The sequence below is a fragment of the Parasteatoda tepidariorum genome, chromosome X2 (assembly GCF_043381705.1).
Source record: "Parasteatoda tepidariorum isolate YZ-2023 chromosome X2, CAS_Ptep_4.0, whole genome shotgun sequence".
In the NCBI taxonomy this organism is placed as follows: domain Eukaryota; kingdom Metazoa; phylum Arthropoda; class Arachnida; order Araneae; family Theridiidae; genus Parasteatoda; species Parasteatoda tepidariorum.
This window is the reverse complement of record NC_092215.1, coordinates 16,263,820-16,272,573: the sequence shown is the minus strand read 5'-3', so window position 1 is coordinate 16,272,573 and position 8,754 is coordinate 16,263,820. Positions and strand designations below refer to the sequence as shown.

The 8,754-nt window shown below is 34.7% G+C and overlaps 1 protein-coding gene across 4 annotated transcripts in view; it reads left to right on the top strand.

The window, feature by feature from the left end:
* Positions 1-2,166: 2,166 nt before the first annotated feature.
* The window catches only part of LOC107448596 (intracellular coagulation inhibitor 3), a 49,279-nt gene continuing 42,691 nt past the window's right edge, over positions 2,167-8,754 (top strand). For 2 of the 4 annotated variants that reach the window (XR_001584669.3, XR_011638383.1), the window contains exons 1-2: positions 2,167-3,213; positions 7,875-7,970. The gene's annotated coding sequence lies outside the window, so the exon portion shown is untranslated. Of the gene's footprint in view, positions 3,214-4,926; positions 5,883-7,874; positions 7,971-8,754 lie in introns of those variants that run through there. The other 2 variants (XM_043056724.2, XM_043056734.2) reach the window with 2 other exon arrangements.

Sequence of the window (8,754 nt, the reverse complement as noted above, 5' to 3'; positions counted from 1 at the left end):
TTATTAACATACGCAACAGTAAATGATGAGACTGGTTATATTTTTTTTCGCAAACTATTAGTTGTTGTTGTTGTTAATTTACGTCGCACTAGAGCTGCACAATGGGCTATTGGCGACGGTCTGGGAAACATCCCGGAGGATGATCCGAAGACATGCCATCACAATTTTGATCCTCTGCGGAGGGGATGGCACCCCCCGCTTCGGTAGCCCGACGACCTGCGTGCGAAGTCGAGCACTTTACGGTAGCACAGTTTAACGAGGACCAATACCGCACACCCTCGGTCCCTACGCAGACTGATCCCAGTGGTCACCCACTCGCACACTGACCGTAGCCAGTGATGCTTGTAGTAAATATAGTTATAAGTGAATCGTTTCATTTGCGAGTTCAGACGTCCTTCTCTGTATAGGCAATCGCAGAGCTCGAACACGCCATTTAGGGTTCCCCTTCCCACTCCTCCTCTTCTTAGAAATATAGGAATGTACTACGATATTTTTCCTCTTCTTAAAAATTTTTCATAATTAATTGTAAAAAATATTTATTTTTAAGTTTCCATGACACTTTCTTTCAGAACTACGTATATTTAATGTAGTTTTCAGTTCCATGTAGTTTCCTCTCTTAGACTTAGACTGAGTTTGATTACGGAGTACCTGTCCGCGACGCGGATACTTGTGCCGTGGCGACCGTGGGCTCCTGGAATAATGACGATAAAGATAAAAAAAATATCAAGTCCTTGTTGGGATGTGGCGTGAGTTGTGGAAGTAACATCATTCTGTAGGGGATGACCCCTGGATAAGAGATTGAAGTAAGCTGACTACTTCTTGGTTTTTTAGGATCTCCTGTAGTTCTTTTACTATTGAGACAAGTCGATGAGCTGTGGTAGCAGACGTATCCTTAGGCTGATGTCTCTTTCTACTGGGGCGGGCCTCGCACCCAGAGAAATTTGAAGTATGGGCTTGTTGCAGTTGCAGCATGTGGCTGGAGAATCTTTGCTCTTTTTGCGCTGGAATGAATAGTGCCCTTCGGCACATTTCATGCATCTTGGTTCGGATGTGCAGGTTCGCTGTGAATGTCAGAATCGTTGGCATCGGAAACACTACTGTACCGGCCGCCTCTAAATTTCTCCACACTGTTCTTAATGAATACTCCTTAATGAATTCGATGTGGTAGATTTGCATGTAGTTTGCTATCTCTGGTAGGATGATGAGAAAAGTGGGAGTGGCCTATAGGCTCCTCCCACTCTCTTCCTGAACTGAACAACTTTCAGGATTTTTAGATTCTGTTACCCTAATTCTAGGGAGTCCCGCAGTGGACTGATCGTTAAGACACGGTTCCCAGCAGATCACCGAAGTCAAGCATCACTGGCTGCGGTCAGTGTGCGAGTGGGTGACCACATGGATCAGTCTGCGTAGGGACCGAGGGTGTGCGGTATTGGTCCTCGTTAAACTGTTCTACCGTAAAGTGCTCAACTTCGCGTGCAGGTCGTCGGGCTACCGAAGCGGGAGTGCCATCCCCTCTGCAGAGGATCAAAATTGTGATGGCATGTCTTCGGATCATCCCCAGGGATGTTTCCCAGACCGTCGCCAATAGCCCATTGTGCAGCTCTAGTGCGATGCAAATGAACAAGGGTGCTCATTTGCGTCGGGTATGCGGTAAGTCCCGTAGTGGACTGATCGTTAAGACACGTTTTCCAGCAGATCACCGAAGTCAAGCATCACTAGCTGCCGTCAGTGTGCGGGTGGGTGACCACATGGATCAGTCTGCGTAGGGACCGAGGGTGTGCGGTATTGGTGTGATTAACTACCATAAAGTGCTCGACTTCGCGTGCAGGTCGTCAGGCTACCGAAGCGGGGGTGCCATCCCCTCTGCAGAGGATCAAAATTTTGATGGCATGTCTTCGGATCATCCTCAGGGATGTTTCCCAGACCGTCGCCAATAGCCCATTGTGCAGTTCTAGTGTGACGTAAATGAACTATAATAATAGTAATGATAATAATTTTTTTTTTTTTAATGGCGGGCACTTGGAGCTATTGTCCATTGGCCACAGAAAGTGCCAGAACTGCTAATTCACTTTTCGTTACCCAGTGGGCACCTGTGGCGAAGCCACGGCGGTGGAACAGCGTCGCCAATAGCCCATTGTGCAGCTCTAGTGCGATGCAAATGAACAAGAAGAAGATGTTCCTTTGGTAAAGGCTTATAAGCCTAAATTAAGCACACAAGACTTAAGCGCACAACTTTCCTGAATGCCAAAAATTACGCAAACTGCCATATGGTAACAAGATATAGAAGTTAATTAAAAAGAGTTTAAAAAACTAAAGTAATTTGAAATCTACAACTGCGATCTTAAAGGAAGAAGATGGAACAAGACGAGGAAGTGAATAACCTCGAATTGAAGTATTACAACAAAGGATATTTATTTATAAAAGTTCCTAAAAGGCACATTGGTTTAGATACTGTTCCAGCTGATGGACATGAGTTCATTTACAAATCTAAACTTGAAAATGCACAGTTAAAGTATAGCAGCTTTTATAAAAAGGATCTGTTTGCAGAAGTTCTGAAAATACCTCGTTCGCAGCTTAAGAATGCTGAAATCGAATTTGCATATGTTACCAAACTCATGAAAGAGAAGCGACAATTGTTCAAGTTTGTTTTCCCGCAATCAGCTGTTATTCCCATGAATAATGAAGTAGAAAGTTGCTTCTTTTGTCTTGGATCACAGAAATGTATGGAAATTTATGGTTTTGCTTCACCGACATATGTTGAAGCTCACATGCCATTGATAAGCATTATGGCTTATCTGAAGCAAGTCGAAATAAAGAAACTCATAAGATATACTTTTAATTGGTATAGGGCCATTGGAATGGACAATCAGATTGCTAAATGGCTATTTGCCCTTCTTGCTTGTCTGAATAAACCGCTTTCCGAAAGACAGGAGATATTTCTAAGGGAATATTATGATGAATTAAAGATCAGAGTCCAGGAATTAGAAGGTCAACTATATGTAAGAGTTCGCACTTTGATGGCATTGTTGGAAAATCGATTTGATTTGAAACTTGACAGTGAGGCCATTGCAACCTTGCAAAGTTTCAGGTCACTTGCCATTGGTAATTAAAGTGATTCTTCTGAGACAGATCAAAATTATTAAACTCTTAAAATATACTTTTAAGTTGTATACTCCATTGGATTGGAAGAGCTGATTGCTGATTGCAAAATGGGTATTTGCTTTTATTATGCACCTTAGTAAACCTGTTCCTGACTAGCAGGAGACATTTCTTTTCATTTTTATATTTCGTTGCATTATTGTTTTATATTTCATTGCATTATTGCCTTCATCAAATAAATTTTACGTTTCTCAACATTTTTCTTTTCTTTCTCTATTAAAATAGACAAAGATTTAGGTTTTAAAATTTTGCTAAATATTTGTGATCTTGACGTAATTTGTATAATATTTTAAAAACATTGTACAGTAGGGAACCGATTATTCGGAACGATCGGGACCATCGCTATTCCGGATAACTGATTTTTCCGGTTTTCTGAATCGCTACAAAAAGCCGTTTTTTTATTGTCAAACTCAACTTAAAAAAAAAAAATTTGGAAATAATCTTAAAAAGAAGAAAAAACAATGAAGTAATACTTCCAATGATGGTAAGTTAACATTTTTCAAAAAGGAAAGAAAAATCCTGAAATCTTATTAGGAAGAAAAAATTTTTTAAGAAAAATGGCGGGAAAATTTATCGAATTTCGCTCCGGTTTTTCGGTTTTCTGATTTCCGAATAACTGGTTCTGTACTGCATTTAGTTTTTCCTTGAAGAGCATGGAGCTTTTTTTTCCTTTCCATTTAAAAAAATTTATTTTTAGTGATTTTTTTTTCGTTGCTAAATGACAAAGTAAAAGTTGTTGACTTACTGAAAAATTCTGTTTAAATTTGAAAGATCTGTTTCTCTCTCAAAATATTTTTTTTAGCTTCCTTCATTATTATTTATTTATTCTAATTTAAAAATACTCTGAATTAAAAGTTAGAGTAGGATCAAAAAAAATTTGAAATTGTAAACTGAAGTTATTTGTATTTTTTTTTTAAATCTTATAGATACAAAGCAAACATAAAGGAAATATTTCTTTATTTGTTCAAAATTTGGAGCAAAAATATGTAGAAGCTTGCCCGGCTGGGCTACAAGCTGTACCCATTAAATTGGTTCCTTTTTGTGATGTTTTTTTTTCTTTTAGTCTCACAGTTATTACTCACAGTTTTTTTTACTTAAGTTTATATAAATTGGTCAAATGATCAATACAGAAAAGGTAGAAGATTTCCATATCAGTTCCTGCATCAAAATAATTGCCAAGTTTGGACAAGTTATGAGAAAGTAAGAATTAATAATCAAAAAATAACATCACAGAAAAGAACCAATTAGAAAGCTATAACTCATACCCACCTTTAGGCAAACATCTACATACAATTTTTAAATCAATTTTAGAAATTTAAAAACCTTTTAAGGCCTTTGAAAATTGTTGTTGGCCTGAATTGATACATAATATCTCTAGTAAATGCTGATTAAGAATTATTCTTATTCAGAAATTATTCTAAAAAAGAATCCATAATCAAATGAAAAACAATTATTTTGTACCAAGGAAATACTTCACTCTTAAAGTCACGAGAAGTAAGTAAACATTAACCTACATAAGATATGCATCTTTCTAAATGACATTCATCTTGACATCTTAATATTACAAGCCATTATTTGTTTTATATTTTGCAGTCATTCTACTCTCACAATTTCTAATCATTGAATGTCAAATTTCTTTACTATAGATTGCCAGAGCTGTCGCTAAACTTTAGGAGGCCAATAAATATTTTATTTATATTTTAGAAAACATGTTTCTGAACATTTATGCAACCACATAAATTTCAGTTTTTTTTTTCAAAACTTCATTAGCAGGTCTGTTTTTTTGAATAGAAATTAAGTCAACAACATGTTATTAATATATCTTTTAAATGTTAAGTGATAAGCATTTATAGCCATTCAAAATGTAAGTGCAAAACTTTTTATATTGATATCTACAACGGCTTCTGGACAGTAGCCCCACAAATAACTTGGAAAAAAAGGAAATGTCACAGGAGAGGACTAATGAGAAGCTATCTTCAGGCAAATCTCCACCCATTTTTAAAAAAAAAAATTTGAATTTAAAATCCTTTTGGAGGTTTGGCAATTATAGTTAGCATAATTAGGTACCGATGTGGAAATATTTATAATTAATTTATCCAAATAAAATGAAGTTTGAGATTGATTTTTCTTTTCAATTGAAGTTATTGATATAATCATGTCTTTTCATTGCTCAGTGAGGTAATATGAGCTAAACTATGCAAGGAATTATTTGTATGTAAACCTAATTATGAATACTTTTAGTGAAACCAAGTTAACCAACTCTTTTAAGTCGTATAAACTTTATTATAATTGCAAGAAAATTTGCAGTAAATATTAGTTCTTATTCATGCCATATTATATCCTTACCCGACTTTCCCCTAGACGAATTTTTTGTTGTCTTTATATTTGATCCTCTTGACATTTTATTGAGATTTTTTGATTTAAAGCAATTATTAGTCATAAAAAAATATATAAGTCACGGAGGGAAACTTGACTATACAGATTTTGCCGCTACTGTCAAGACCTTAAGAAGTTATTATTGATAAGTTTTCCTCACTTAAATATTAATATTTACCTTTATATTTACAATCTACTCTGCCATTATTTAAAAGATTTCAGGCTTAAAAGATTTTTATTGATAAAGTTTAATTTTGGATCAATTTGTAGCTAATTATTGCTGATGCCTTTTGTAAATTGGAAAAGAAAAATTTCAGTCACAAAACCATTCACAGCAGAAGATAGAGGTAAGTAGTTCTGATAAAAATATTTCCATATTGGCACCTGTTCTCACCAACTGAAATCGCCAGGGTACCAAATTAGACTTTCTAGTTCTTGTGCTAATACTAACCTCTCACTATTACTTATGTTGGACTTGGAAAAGACTCTATCTGTTGTCTTAGGTTTCCAATTCATTATTGTTTAGTTCTTGAGATCTCACTCCTGTTTCTCTGTGGTTTTGCTTATGATCAAAAGGTGTACTTCTTAACTTAGATGAAATAAGCAATAAAAATGAAATGAGCTGTAGATTTATATATATATACAGTCAAACCTCGTTAATTTGACACTCTCGGGACCTCTGAAAAATTGACGAATTAAGCGGAGTGACGAATAAACCGGAGTTGTGTTGTTTTTCATAAAATTGGGAAAATACCAATAAATTAACAATTATTACATAAAGCAGCAAAATTTCAATTTCTTAAAATAAAAAAAACTTGGAAGAATTTGCATTAAAACAATTCAATTAAAACATAGCATCAGTAGAAAGACAAACAGTATGGTTTACATACTTGTCCGAATTCCGTTACCCCCTTGTAAGGTCAGAGATAAGGAGCATTATTGCAACTCTTTCTGCAAGAGGTTATGGAAGGAGGGGTGAGACAAAAGGGCTGGGGAAAAACGCTTCCAGTATCCGAATTCCAAGAACCAGTTGCCTAGTGCGAATGGCAAAATTAGCCAAGTGGAAATTTCCGCAAAAGTTGACTGGAGAAAAGCAATTTCCCAGTGAAAACATTCCTTAAAGTGTCATTTTATCCGGAGTTCATAATTTCCCCATGACGTATTAAACGGAGTTTGTTAACACTGAATTCAATGCAAATCAATCAGGACTTGAAAAATAGTGTCGAAATAACCGGAGTGACGAATTAAGCGAGTGTCAAATTATCGAGGTCCGACTGTATATATATATATAAGAATATCCTGATTAGTAATAGTATGCTCATTTTGATCATAAGTAAATAATGTATGTGGAAGGAATTTTTAAAAAATGTATAGTGGCTTTGAGGGGGCTACAAGTTTATTCCTTGTGATGCTTTGTGTTTAATTTCTCGCACATCACTGCCCAGTTATTGCCACATCTTGGTGGTCGTTTTGGCGCATATTCTGATACATTAATCTTTACCTCTTGAGGTCTGGGAGAGAAGTGGTCCACATGAGTTCAAAATATCAAGCTCAATTTCTTGGTGTAGTTATACATATATCATTGAGACTAAGCACATCTGATCCAGATAGGCGATATCTTAGTAAATGAAAAATTAGCTAAGTAGACTAAAATTTTATTCGTAGTTGTCCAGGATTTGATGAAATTTGTTTTAAGATTTAAATATTCAATGATTGCGAATTCACTTGTAATACTAATGTAATGTCTATAAAAACAACAGAGTTTGAGACATTTGTATAATGTTTTTGACTGCTGTTAAAATCTGCATTACTTTTCCTCTCTTGAACTTCTGCAAATTAGTCTAGGCTTTTTCAGTTTTCAACTTGTTCTCAGCAGATTATTGTGTTATAGAAAAAAAAAATTTAGGTTACTATGCATCATCTTGGAATTGATATCATTAGGTAAGTACCCCAACTAATTCTGGTTACTCTGGGTATAATTTTTTCTGGGATTTCACTCTGGGTATAAAAAATCAATTAAATTTAGTTCAGTCAATTTGGATTTTGGTGGGATTGAATTCAACATTTTACCTAATTTAATTTTAGGAATTCATTAACCAAACAGTAAGTATTCATATTCTTCTTTTCTCACTTTGCCGCCCAGGTGTTTAAAGTTTAAGTAAGTTGAATGTCCACTTTATAAATAAAAGAACCCAGCAATGTTTCCAATATGCATTTCAATTTAAATTATATTATCAAATTTTTTATAATTAAATAATCACTACTGACAAATATATTTGAAGTCGTAGACCATACCCTTCTTGAATTATTCTTAATAAATTCTTATCCAATTTATTTAGAAGATGAACACAGTGGAAAGTCCTGTATGCAGAAGGCAAGTCCAGAAAATGATCCAGAGGGTGGTCTAGGAAATAAAAATCATTAAATGTTTTTAGGTAATGATCTTTCTTGTATCCCAACATTTCCCAATATTAGGAAATTCTCTTTTAATTTTTTGTATACTGGAGCTCCTTCCTCTCAAACCCCTTCACCTGTTTTTTTTTTATCTCCTTTTTTTATTATCTCCTTCAAACATACTCCTCTATTCCTATTAGCTAAACTAAATTTGGGACCTTGTTCTGCAATTAAAAATTGGTTGAATTGTCAGAGCTCATAGGCTATTAGACTAACAAAGTGGATAGTCCAACAACCTGCAGAGGACTACAATTGTGATGGCATGTCTTTGGATAATCCTCAGGGATGTTTCCCAGACCGTCGATAATAGCTGACGTAAATAAAGTTCTACTACTCTATCTCTTTTTTTATTTCAAAAATTTTTTCTTTAACAAATCACTTTAACAATTTTTTAACATGTTTCTAAATAATTTTGCTAATAAAATAATACTTAAATAACTGAAATTTCTTAAATTTTATTTTTTTTTAAATGTTATTGAAGTGAAGAACAGAGTTGTTGTTTTTTTAAACTAACAGTTTACCTCTTCGAATATTCTTCAAATTGCTATGTTTGTTGCAAAAAATTCTGATTATTTTGTTGCTTTATGGCAATTTTTTTATTTATTTATACATAATTTGGTATTAGGACTGGGCGGTATTAGAAATTATATATCGTGATGCATCGTCAGTTTTGCATCGCGATATTGTATTTTTGAATTTCATTTACTTGTAAGGCACAGAAAGTCAGATTTCTATCAAAACTTCATACTCAGATTTCAAAAAGAA